General features: G+C 45.5%; 1 protein-coding gene across 6 annotated transcripts in view; it reads right to left on the bottom strand.

Moving 5' to 3' along the window:
- Positions 1-12,575, bottom strand: part of MICAL-like (protein) — a 66,111-nt gene that overhangs the window by 33,972 nt on the left and 19,564 nt on the right. For 2 of the 6 annotated variants that reach the window (XM_075701097.1, XM_075701101.1), the window contains exon 1: positions 838-1,318. The exons of 2 other annotated variants lie outside the window; for them this stretch is intronic. The gene's annotated coding sequence lies outside the window, so the exon portion shown is untranslated. Of the gene's footprint in view, positions 1-837; positions 1,319-1,405; positions 1,638-12,575 lie in introns of those variants that run through there. 2 more of the 6 variants (XM_075701099.1, XM_075701100.1) reach the window with 2 other exon arrangements.

The raw sequence follows: 12,575 nt of genomic DNA, 5'->3' as shown, positions 1-12,575 counted from the left end.
GTGTGTGCTTCATGCCCTCTGTTTACCCGACCGTCTTCGCCGTTTTTTTTTTTTGTTGTTGTTGTTCACAATAACTCACCTATACAAACCAGCCCCAAGAGAACACGATCCTGTAATTTGTCTCACAAGGTCACACCAATATGCCGTCATTTCTTACTCAGATGCAGAAGACAGTCGTTACTCGAATAAACGAATACGGACCAGAAAGGGGGAAGACACATTTGGGCACGGTAGCTCCCTTCGCTTACCAGTTGCTCTATAATTCGCGGCACAAAAGTTGACCCAAAAAAAATTTTTTTCGCTCGCTGGCCACAAAAGCGTCGGCGTCCACGGCCCCCGCACATCCGTGCCTCGTCTGCCCGCAGATTGAGACATAAAAGCAGACGCTCACCACGGTCACGTGATCACCCACGAGTGCGAGTCCAAACACGGCACGGGCTCTCAAAGTTCAATTTCAGGTGTCACAGTTGTTGAGAAGTTAATTTTTCTTACCAGGCAAGTTAACTCGCTTTGTTTTTAATTTTCGTTTCCTTTCCCTCCAGTATAAGCAAAAGTGTTTTTCTAGCAGGATACATCAGAAGCGGTAAACTGCACAACTTTTTACCGAGCCATTACATATAAAGCAGGCTCTTCACAGGTTTCACATAAACATACTTTTCTAGGGCAACACGCGACCACTTGTAATACTCTTACTTCACGTGGTACTTCGTCTTCCAGAAATCTGTTAACTCGGAAAACGGCCTCACGCGATGGCAATTTCTTTTCCCTCTGAAATATTTTGGGAAGAACGGCACTGCAAGAAAGGCACGCTATTAAAAGGAAAACCTGCGAACGCACGCAGCCTAGGCAGCCACGGCGAAGACGCCCACCGTCGCTGACTGACGTCGGGAAAAACGGCTGCTCCCAGAAAAGAGGTCCAGCGGCGGGTCGTTAGCCGCCAACCAGGTCCGCTGACACCAATGCTCTCTCTGTGCCGAGCACCACCAGTGGCCGTTAATCACGCGCAATGATGACGGCAGGTTGCTCCGAAGAAGGCGTGGACGTATGAAGCTGCTGCACAGCTTGAAGACGCGTCCAAACTTACGCACTGCTCAGCAGGGCAGCGATTAACGTTCCTCGCGCCGCAAAGTAAGTTAAGGTCCTTGCCCTTTGCCCAATGGAACGTTTTCTTCGGGCGGAAAACGATCATGCCACACTCGTTATCAGATAGCAGCTACGCTAAATCTATAAGAGCCGCCGTCAGTTGCACGAGACGCGCACACGTCGCATCGGCGCACGCCCAAAACATGGCCTCTTTGGGGCGCAGCCGCAACTTCATTCGCGCGAAACGTCAACAGCGCGCGCGCGCGCATGCAGCGCCGCCATCGGAGAGCGACGAAACGAGGGTTCACGCAACACTACTCACCTGTGCCCGCTAGACGAGGGAACCCGCACGGCGTCAGCGACTCGCACCGAATGGGCCGTAGTAGTCACGGCAAAAGGAAAACCGGCGCGAAACCAGGTCACGGCGGCCGCAGCCGTGCCGCCGCCGCGTCACGTAGCGGGTGAAAACGGCTGCCGCCAGGTGGCGCGGCGTGAAAACAGCTGACAGTGGCCCAAGAGGAGACCGAAAAAACAAAGAAGCGCCGTTCGAGTCCGCGACGTAACCAATGCGGGGACGTGCGTTGTCGAGCGAGTTACTACGCGTGCTTGCAAGATGTAAAACTTTACTACAAGGACGTGTTCGCGCCATTTGAGGCTTATCTTGTCCCTAGGCAATATTCGTAATCTATCTTATCTCGCGTGCCTTTTCCCTTTCTTTAAGGCTGCGCGCTTGGTACTTCCAGGCCCCGAACGACACGCGCGATACCAGCGATTCCCGACAGGAAAGCAGCGAGCGTGGCTTTCACGAGAGGAAACGAATCAAGGCAGACGATTATTAGGTGTGGGGACAAGATACGCCCGAAAAGGTCCAAACTTTTTTGAGGGGCAGGGCCGGTGGTCGCTCACGGCAGATGTTTATTGAAACCATCACGCCATTATACACCTTACTCCAGGTTGTCAGACATGCACAAGGTGAAGACGAAGCAGGTGCAATCAGTGAATGAATCGCTTATCAAGCATCTCCGTACTTTCTCTAAGGAAAACTGAGGCGTCACTACTGTAACGGCGGTATGGTTGCACGCGTATTAATAGCACATCAACTTTCCTTAGAAGAAGTGAAGATCGATCAGTGAGGAATCAGCGGAGTCCGACATATAAGCTTCAGTGTTGCATCTGGTTCATCTTCACTGTGCGTATGTCTGACAACCTGGGGTAGGTGTATATGTATAACAACTTCTTGATTTCAATAAATGTCAGTTGTGAGCGGCGGTCCCGTAAAACTAAGATGCGGAATGCACTACGACCAAACGTGCCTCCTTTCATTCCGCCCAGAATTATAGGGCTCATTTAGAAACAAACGTGCGCTTTTTTGTAGAAATTTTTAGCGGATATCGGATGACTCTATGCTGATATGTAGACGCTTTCATCCAAATACGTATGCCCATGGCGGATGTTTAGCAAACTGCCTGCCTGGATTTAACGCGTCGCTAGCTGGTTCAAATTGTGAAGCTGACACGCTGTGGATCCCGACCTCACTAAAGAACAACGCACAATGCAAGAAAATATTGGCTGCTTATCAATAGCGCTTAACTTCATCCGCATTAAAAACTGCAGTTAGGCACCATCGTGCATGTTCGCTGACGATCCAGCCACTGACTGAGCAGGTGCGCTGAGGCGCGCAAATTTCACTGACGGTCGACGCAGGCCGCTGCTGGGCCGCTGTCTGTCGACGCTCGGCGGGTTACTCTGTGTGCATCCGTCACAAATCACGCGCGCTTCCTAACATCTTACTGCAAATTACGCAAACCTTCGCTTGGGCCAGATATGCCCAAACAAACCTGAAATTTTCAAAGAAATACATGGCTCGGATTTTATCAGCGACAGTTATCGCGTATCACCGATACAGGGACATACGATACGCCGTGCAGTTAAGGGCATATTTTGTGAACATACGGACATGCATTTGAATTGCAGAAAACCTGCAACGATATCAAAGCCATTAAATGTTACTTGGAACTGTAAAAATAAAGAAAGAAAATTAAGGGTATTTCTCGCAGCTCCAGCCAGTACATGTTTTTTTTATTTGATTTAACGGTAGGCCACAAACAATATAAACACCATCTGGAACTTTCCTATTTAACATATTCAGGATAATAATGACGCTATGAAACAGCATAGCCTGAGAAACATTACATACCACGTGCCAAAACAGTTCTAGAAATAATTTTTTTTAACATCCAAACTAAATAAATGAATTTAATCTAGTTGCTTTACAAGTGTTCAAAGTAGACATAGCCTTGAAAGAGTTTTCATGTAAAGTCACCAGGCGACATAGCAGTGTTTCGCAACTAAGTGTTCGGCTTGTTGCCGCGTTTAGTTGAACATACAGTACTTTGAGCTATAATAGAGCATACTTACCTTTCGGCCCTGGTGGTGTCAATTGACAACTTTACAGAAAACGTCCACGAAACAAAGTGAACAGATAAAGTTAAGCTTTTAAAGTGAAGCCAGCATAGTCACGAGTGACGTGATGGGCACAAATCCTGAGAAAATAGACAACTTCTGCGTTAGGCGAGGAAAACACCTAGTAGAACGCGATTCCTGAAGTATCTGCTGACAAAGAATTATCGTCTTCGAATGGCGCCAAAGCTTTCGGGGGGGGGGGGGGTGAAAATTGGTGCAAGACGATCCGATCCCATGGTCGGCCGTCCGTGAACTTCAAATACCGCTGCAAATATGGAACGTGCGAAACCGTTACAGTACGCATGACGCAACAATTCGGAAAACAAAACTGAAAGTAAGAATTGTCCCTCGCAGACTTGCAAACAGAGAGAAACCAGACGAGCTTTTGCTCCTGAACTTTTGGAAGTAATCCCACATTTGTGTTACGCATCATCTCTGGATATGAGAGCTGTTGCTACAAATCACACCTTCAAATGAAGCGACAAAGCACCATTCACACACACACACGCACACACACTTGCTACGGAACTTTTGGAAAGGGCAAGAAGTTATCCCTCATTCGTATTATGCATCACTGCCAAAGATGAAAGTGGGTGCTACCAGTTGTACCCCCAAATGAAGTGACAAAGTGTCATTCGTACAATGACAAAACAACACACAGACACAAAAACGGACTTCGCTGCTGAACTATTGGAAGTAATCCCACATTTGCGTGATGCATCACTACTGGAGATGAAAGCTGGTGCTACCAATTAGACCCTCAAATGAAGCGACAGTGTCATTCGTACAATGACAAACCAACAAAGAAACCAGATGAGCATTTGCTGCTTAACTTTTGGAAAGGGCCTGAAGCGATCCCACATTTGTGTTATGCATCAATGCTGGAGAGCGAGACACAAAAACTAAAGGAGGGCACTTCCAGCTAGTACAAGTTTTCTTAAATTTTTATCACGCCATCTTCACTGGCTAATGGATAGCCTCACTTGAGGTCGGAATAGAGCATTCCCTTTGAAGGACATTCTTGCTTTGCGTAATCTTTAGAAGCTTGACGCTACCCAGAATTTCTTTCTCTACCTTCGAGTGCTCTTTGAGGCTGCTTTTGTCGTTAGCTCTTGGAACACGCCGGAGATGAAAGCAGGTGCTACCAGTAAGACACTCAAACGAAGCTACAAGTGTCATTCGCTCACCGACAGACTAATACAAAGACATCACAGTCATTTACTGCTCAATTTTTGCTACGGGCCACAACTGATCACACAGTTGTGTTATGCATTACTGCGAGACATGAAAGCTTGTGCTACCAATAAGACCCTTAAAGGAAGCTACAAGCTTCATTCGCAAACTGAGAGTAGCAGAAAGACACTAGACACACATTTCCTCCTGAACATTTGAGAGTGCCAGTCATCTCACATTTGTGTTCCTTTCATTTCATTTATTATACCCTCAAGACTACAAGGTATTACAGAGGTATTACGCATCATTGCCGTAGATGAAAGCAGGTGCTACCAGTGAGATCCTCAAACAAGCTACAAGTGGCTTTCGCGCACTGATACTAACACAAAGAAGCCAAACAAACATTTGAAACTGAGCTTTTGGAAAGGGCCAGAATCATCCCACATTGTCGTTATGCGCCACTGCCAACGATGAAAACAGGTGCAGTAAGACCCCCAAATGCAGCCACAAGTTACACACTCGCACTGATACTAACACAAAAAACCACACAAGCATTTGCTACTAAACTTTTTTGTTAAGGACCAGAAATAATATCAAGTCTATGTTGCGCATGACTGCCGAATATGAAAGCTTGTGCTACCAGTAAGGCCCTCAAACGAATCCATGATAGAATGTGTAAGCGCGCCCGAACGACGACGTAGAAAGAAACAGACACACAGAGACAGCGCTACTTTCAAATATAGATTTTGATTTACGAACAAACCGATAAATATAAACGTCGTTCAGTCGCGTCTACACATTTTACCACGGATTCTAACCAACAAGCCCGCCAACGTGTTTTGGCCTTAAACGAAGCTACAAATGCAATTCGCACACTGAAAAACACGAAGAAACCAAACAAACATTTGCTGTTGAACTTCTAGAAAGGGCCGGAGTCAGCCCACAGTTCTGTTATGCACCATTCCCGGAGATGAAAGAAGGTGGCACCAGTAAGACACTCAAACGAAGCTACAATTGCCATTCGCGCACTGACGCACTAACACAAAGAAACCAGACAAACATTTGGTTCTTGTTGAACGACAACGCGATGCTTCACACTTCGGTTTCATTCCAAGAATATCAGGCCAAACACCACATTTCTGCTCTACCACATCTCCCATATTCAGCCAATTTGTCGCCGTGTCTTTTTTTTTTTTCTAGTGAAATTTAGTTATTTACTTAAACATATTGTCGATACCTCATGGAGTTACAGCAGGAAAGGCAAGTACAATGGTAGGATTTGTGAACAAATCAAATATAGATACTGCATATACTCATAAGACTGAATGCAAATGTTTTGCAAAGTTATACAGGGTGTCCCAACTATCATGCACCAAGATTTAAAACTACGCAAGTGCCCGTAGCTGGACAGAATCAAGGTAATGTTGTTTGCCGTCGCTTGGAGATAGATTATTTTTTGCATTCCGCCTAATTAGACTGTTAACATTAATTAATCAACTTCTCAATTATCAGATGAAAAGTGTCGATGAGAAAATTGGAGCAACGTGAAAAAAAAAACAGGATTATCGTAGTTGGATTGTCGGGCCGAAATCCAGTCATCGGTTTCGTGTAATCGGTAGCGCGTCGAGAAGAGCGAGTGAAGGAGACATGTTCGGTGAATTCACTTGAGAAGATGCATGTAAACGCGGTCGGGTCGGGATGGTCAGTTCGACTTCTGGCTCGATCCGATTGCGTCGAGTCAAGCGAAGCTCGTCCATCCAATTTCGCGCCGCTCTACTGATAGCCAAGAGAGGTAAGTGTTACATGGAGAGCATAGTCCGTGCTATGCTGCCCCCTTTGAGCACACGCGGTGCGTTGCACGAAGGAAATGTCCAACACCGGATGAAATGTGAAGCCGTTTTTACCTGTCCAGAGAAAGCACTCCTGCCATTGGTATTTTCTTTAATCATCCGCCGGAGAGCGATGACAGCCGTGACACTCACAGCATTGCTTTCTGAGATGGTACAGGCTACATGAGCGGGGATTTTAACCGTGACAGACTTCGATTGGACTGTCGAGAACGTACAGACCAAACAGCTAGACAGCGGGCTCACACCGTGTTTAGAGAATTACTGATGTCTTTATCTCGATTTTACCAGTATTTAAGATATCTTGCAATATATGTAATATCCATCTTGGACTTATTTCTATGCCATGACCCGAACATTGCATCCACATTGTTCGCTAGCTCAGGTACGTGACCATAGCGGCGTTGCGGCATAACTAACCATATCAGGAGTGCAAATTACGGTGACATACTTCGACCATAAATATTGATGTATGCGCAAAGAGACTATATGTCTGCATAAATAGTACCTGCAATCATTACGTTATCATAATGACGTACAGGTTGTTCTTTGACATTGCGGTCTGATTTGTGTGTGCGTGTGTGTGTGCGTGTGTGTGTGCGCGCGTGTGTGTGCGCGCGTGTGCGTGCGCGCGTGTGCGTGTGCGTGCGCGTGTGCGTGTGCGTGCGCGTGCGTGTGAGAAAGAGAGAATAAGCGTTTATTGTAGTAGAGGCTGTTTGGTTATGGTGGGTGGAGCCCGTCTTCCAGGGCCCCACTGGTTACAGCGGCTCGCCGGGCCTGTTCAAGGGCCCACGACCAGTTATGGTGAGTGTTGTCTAAGAGCGACGAGATGGCACCCGCCGGGCGTAACGTGCACTGGAATGTTGTGTATTCCTATGTCGGTGTTTCTTAGCACCACGGGCATTTATTGCTGTATTTGCCTGGGTTCATTTTGTGCAGCCTGTATAAATGTGGGAAAGTGTTTGCGCCAGTCGTGTGCTTGCATCCTGTTTAGGTCTAAGTGGGGAGGGGCTTTGGTTCGCATACGTAGTCGTAATTCGAGGATTTCTTTTAGCGCACCGGGTATCGAGGTGTTCTCATGAGCGGCGTGGCCCGCTGCTCGGCATGTCGTGCCTCGAGCCATGCGCTACGCCCGTTCGTTCCCCGCTATCCCTGTCTGCGCCGGGCACCAGGTCACGCAATGATCCATAGCGAGTTCCGTTCCTAGGATGCGGAAGGCGCCGCCCGGTAAAGCCGAAGGAAGAGGCGGCAGGTTTGTGAGAATCGGTTATTTGAAACAGTTGAGCATTCTGTGTAGTAGAGAATCTCAAACTAAGAAACAAATAAATGGCTGGTAAAAAAAATTGGGCGTTCATTAAAATTGTTTAATAACTGTACTCTACCTATAACCAGCAGGAACTACGAAAAGCTAAATATGTTTGTCAAAGCTGCAATAAAAATTAAAAGTTCATTTTTTTTTTTCAGCTGAATGTTAAGTTTTAGGGGTGGGTGAATATTAAAGATCATGTACTCGTGACGCCTGCGGCAGAAAGGATGTTCCACATCTGCCGCCAAGGTTTGTGAGTGGTGGCGCTGGCTAACACTCCCAGGTTTAGTTCTAGTAGTAACACATATATACCCAAGAAAGTGGATGGGGAAACGGCGCCGCGGTAGCTCAATTGGTTAGAGCATCTCACGCGTAATGCGAAGGCATGGGATCGTTTCCCACCAGCGGCAATTAGTTTTTTCGTCCACTTTCATTGCCATTAATTATTTCTTTAATTCAATTAGTAAGTACAAGTATGTCGTCCTTGGTGTTTTTGTTTGTTGGCTTCTCATGATACGATCAATAAAAATCGGGCCCCTCAGTTAATCCTTTCCTTCTCGTACTGTTTTTGTAAGCCTCCGTTGCTTGTGGTTGCCCTACTTTTCTGCCAACAAACCTCCAATCGCCTCTTACTCATCTTTATTGCGGACATGTTTACTTTTCCCCTGCTATCGCTGAACCTAAGGGCAGCAAGGAGGCCAGAGAAGCCTGAACCAACAGCCGGGTAGATATCTTCACATTCTAATAAAACATGTTCCATCGTTTCCCTAGCTTTACCGCAGCAAGCACATGCTTCTTCCTTCTCATACCTCGCTTTATAACGACGTTATATATAAGCGTTCTAAGGCTTCCCGACATCGCTTCGAGAAGTAAGGAGCTTCCCTTTGAGTTATCATAAATTGTTTCTTTCCCGATTTCGTTTTTCCTCTGAAGTAGTTCCTCATGGCAGGTTTTTTTTTTTTTTTCCACTGCCGCCGCACATGGCATTATTCCAGCCTCTCTGACATTCCGCTTGACGCTCTTTGTTGCTGTGTTGCTCACCCTACAGGCCGCATACTTGCTAATAAGCTGCCTAGTTATTTTCCTCCACTGTGAATCAATATTTTTCCTGTACAAATACCTGAACACTCTCCCAGCCCATTTGCCTTCTTCCATATTTCTCAGTCGTTCTTCATAATCAATTTTACTGTGAGCTTCACTCACTGCAAAACAAGTCCAGCCCATATCACCCTGCACAGCTTCTTTTGTAGCCTTCTCGTGAGCGCCCGATGCGAGGCGTCCCACTGTCCTTTGGTTCCCATCGAGTCCTGATTGTACCCCTGATTTAAAGCAAACAACCGCATTTCCTAAAGTAAGTCCTGGAACCATTACACCTTTCCACATATCCCGGAGCATCTCGTACCTATTGTATCTCCATAGCGCCCTGTGTTCCATTGCGGACTGATTTCCCTTCCCCTTTGCTGTTGTTGTTCTTTTCCTGTGTTTCCTTATATCTATTGCCTTCGTTTACCCATGAACCAATATATTTATGTTCTTGTACCCGAGGTATTTCCTGGCCCTGTATTGCCACTGTCATTTCACTGTTTTCACTGATTACCACAACATCTGATTTTGCAACGCTAACTTTCAAACCTAAGTTCTCGCCTTCCTGTAGACATATATTAACCAGACGTCGGAGATTACTTTGCTTGTTAGCTAGCAACACAACGTCGTCCGCATACAATACGCGGATGCGCGAAGGCGAGCGCCATCTGGTGGTGGTGCAAGGAACCCAACGACGCACGTCTTCCGCTGTGACTCGTTGGCCTATTCGACTAGAGAACAGCCACGCAGTACCCACGGTGACTAAAACCCGGCGAAATCCGCAAAGCTTCGCTTTGAAAAGTTGATATTCGCCGACCTCTACGTTAACCGAAAGGAATTACCCAAAAAAAGTTTTGGAGGTAAGGAGTACAGGAAAGACCCCATGGGCGTGCATGCCTTGACCGTGCAGGTGATAAAATTTACAGATTACAAAAAGCAGACACTTTCAAGGACTATTTCGTCAGTCTTCTTTCATAGCGTGTCTAAAGCCGAGACCGCACGTACGCTTGCGGACGCGCGTAAGCTCGCGTCCGCGCGCCTAGCGCCTGCCGCGCCTCGCGAGTAATGGCGGTTTGCATCCACAAAGACGCGCAACAGCGCGCGCTCACTCACAGACGCCTTGGTAGGCACCGCTTCGTACTTTGTTATCGAGAGTGTTTCAAAATGCTTCAATTTATATAAACGTAATTGTAATATTTTTATAGCTGTTAGAGCAGCGAAAAAAGGAAAGAAGAACCACTTTCTTGCGCGATATAAATCTGCTTCACCGAGAGTTGAACGTTTCGCGCCGTAGCTGCGTAGCTAGGCGCGCTGACGCGAGTCAACCGAAGCGCTCGACAACAGAGCGGAGCTGTTCCCCGAGATCACGCCGCGTTTCGACGCGTACGAGCCATGCCGCACCGCCTGCGCATGCGTGGGCGCGTGAACGCGAGCTTGCGCGCGTCCGCAAGCGTACGTGTGGTCAGGGCTTAACACTTACCGTTACAGTATTACAGCAAAACGTTTGCGAATTACATTGGCAATCACATTTAGTACAGCAACTGATTATCGTGGCTGGTCGCAAATGTAGTTCGGCCGTACATACATCAGGGGGACAAAAAGCTTCGTTGACAACGTGCAGGCAAACCCAGTTAAAAGCATGCAATTTGCTGCAAGTTGTCTGAACATATTTTTACATCGATATGGTCAAGAACGTTTATTTAGTCGGCTTCTTCGCGCCTTCAGAAGAGATATCTCAAAAATGGATACTCAAGTATTAAGCAGCTTGCTGAATTTCAGCGTTAGATTTCACGTGATTTATTTATTTATTTATTTATTTATTTATTTATTTATTTATATTACCCTCAAAGCCCGGGGGCATTGCAGAGGGGAGTGATATGAACAGTTTCAAAAAGTTACAAGAATGCAATATGTTGCAATAAAAAGAAGAAATAATCATTGCTGATATTATACAATGTCAGCTAAGGTACAAGTGAAATGAACATAAAGTCAGGTTAGGAAAACTAGACAGTAATAATCTTTGGTGAGTACAAAATAGCTGCTACTTATACAGTATTCGCTAGTGCTAGTTTAAAGGCATTGTTATCAGTAATAGTTACGATGTCTGAAGGAAGGTGGTTCCATTCCCGAGATGTTCGCGGAAGAATTGACAGAAAAAAAAAAAAAAACTTTTGGTATGGCACAATACAAACCCTACTTTGAGGGAATAGTCAATACGATGAGAAACACATTGGTGGCGTAATTAAATCATTTCGTCGCACAGGCTGATAGTATAATTTATGAAACAGAGCTAGTCGAGATATTTTTCGACAAGAAGCCAATGGCGGTAAGTTGAGGTTACTTTTCACAGTGCTTATGCTTGCAGTTCTATTATAGATAGAAAGAATGAAACAAACCGAATTATTTTGAACAAGTTCAAGAGAATTAATTAGGTTAACTAGGCATGAATCCCAAACAGCCGATGCATATTCTAGTTTTGGGCACATTAATGTCGTATACAGCAGTAGTTTTAAAGTTGGCGGAGCGGAACGAAAATTTCGGTGCAAATAACCTAACGTCCGGTTAGCATTGTTAATTATGTAATTAGTATGAACAGCCATTGACAGGTTAGTCGTAATATGAATTCCAACGTACTTATAGTTGTCAACGGATTCAAGGGCAATGTTATCCAGGTACTACTTAGGTAAGGCATAAGCCACTCGAGATATTACTTTGAATTTATTAATATTAAGTTCCATTAGCCATTTCTTACACCAGCTAGAAATAATGTTTAGATCGGCCTACAGTGCAGTTATGTCATAGGAGTTACTTGTTTTGCGAAAAACAGCGCACTCATCGGCAAAAAGGTGAATATTTTAGGATATTTCGAATGGAAGGTCGTTAATATAGATGAGAAATAAAACAGGACCTAGTACAGAACCTTGTGGTACACCTGAACATACTTTAGTGAAAGAAGAGTTATGGTCGTTAGCAATGACGAACTGAAAACGATTGGTTAGAAAACATTCTATCCATTTTGAGAGGTTACAACGAAGATTAAGAAGGTTTAGTTTGCATAGTGATAGCTCGTGACATACTTTATCAAATGCTTTAGAGAAATCTAGGAAAATGCAGTCGGCAAAGGAGGATTGATCTAGAATGCATCGTAACTTGTGCGTAAACAAGATGAGCTGTGTTTCGCACGAATATGTTCTCCAGAAACCATGCTGCGCTGACGTGAAAAATGAGTTTCGAGAAAATTAACCAGATGACTATATATGATGTGCTCCAGCATTTTGCCGCAGATGCTGGTGAGAGATATTGATCTATAATTAGAGGGAGGAGATCTAACACCTAACATGATTTAACACCTGTTTGCTCTTTTTCGCAAATTACAATCCCCCGAAAGAAACAGACGACGATAAGAGCACGCGCACAATGCGGAGGATGTGGGTTCGGCAGGTTGTCTGCGGCAGGTTGTCTTTTCATATACTTCCATAACGCTTGTCCTTACTATTGCGATATCATTAGAGGCGGACTTCACCCACATTGGAGGTATACCCAACAGAAAACTCGAGGTGTGTCAAGCGCACACGCGAGCGCGTCACAATGTGCACGAAATCACAGGTTTGTGAGAGATC

Source organism: Dermacentor variabilis, chromosome 8, assembly GCF_050947875.1.
Source record: "Dermacentor variabilis isolate Ectoservices chromosome 8, ASM5094787v1, whole genome shotgun sequence".
In the NCBI taxonomy this organism is placed as follows: Eukaryota; Metazoa; Arthropoda; class Arachnida; order Ixodida; family Ixodidae; genus Dermacentor; species Dermacentor variabilis.
This window is presented reverse-complemented; position numbering and strand designations above follow the sequence as displayed.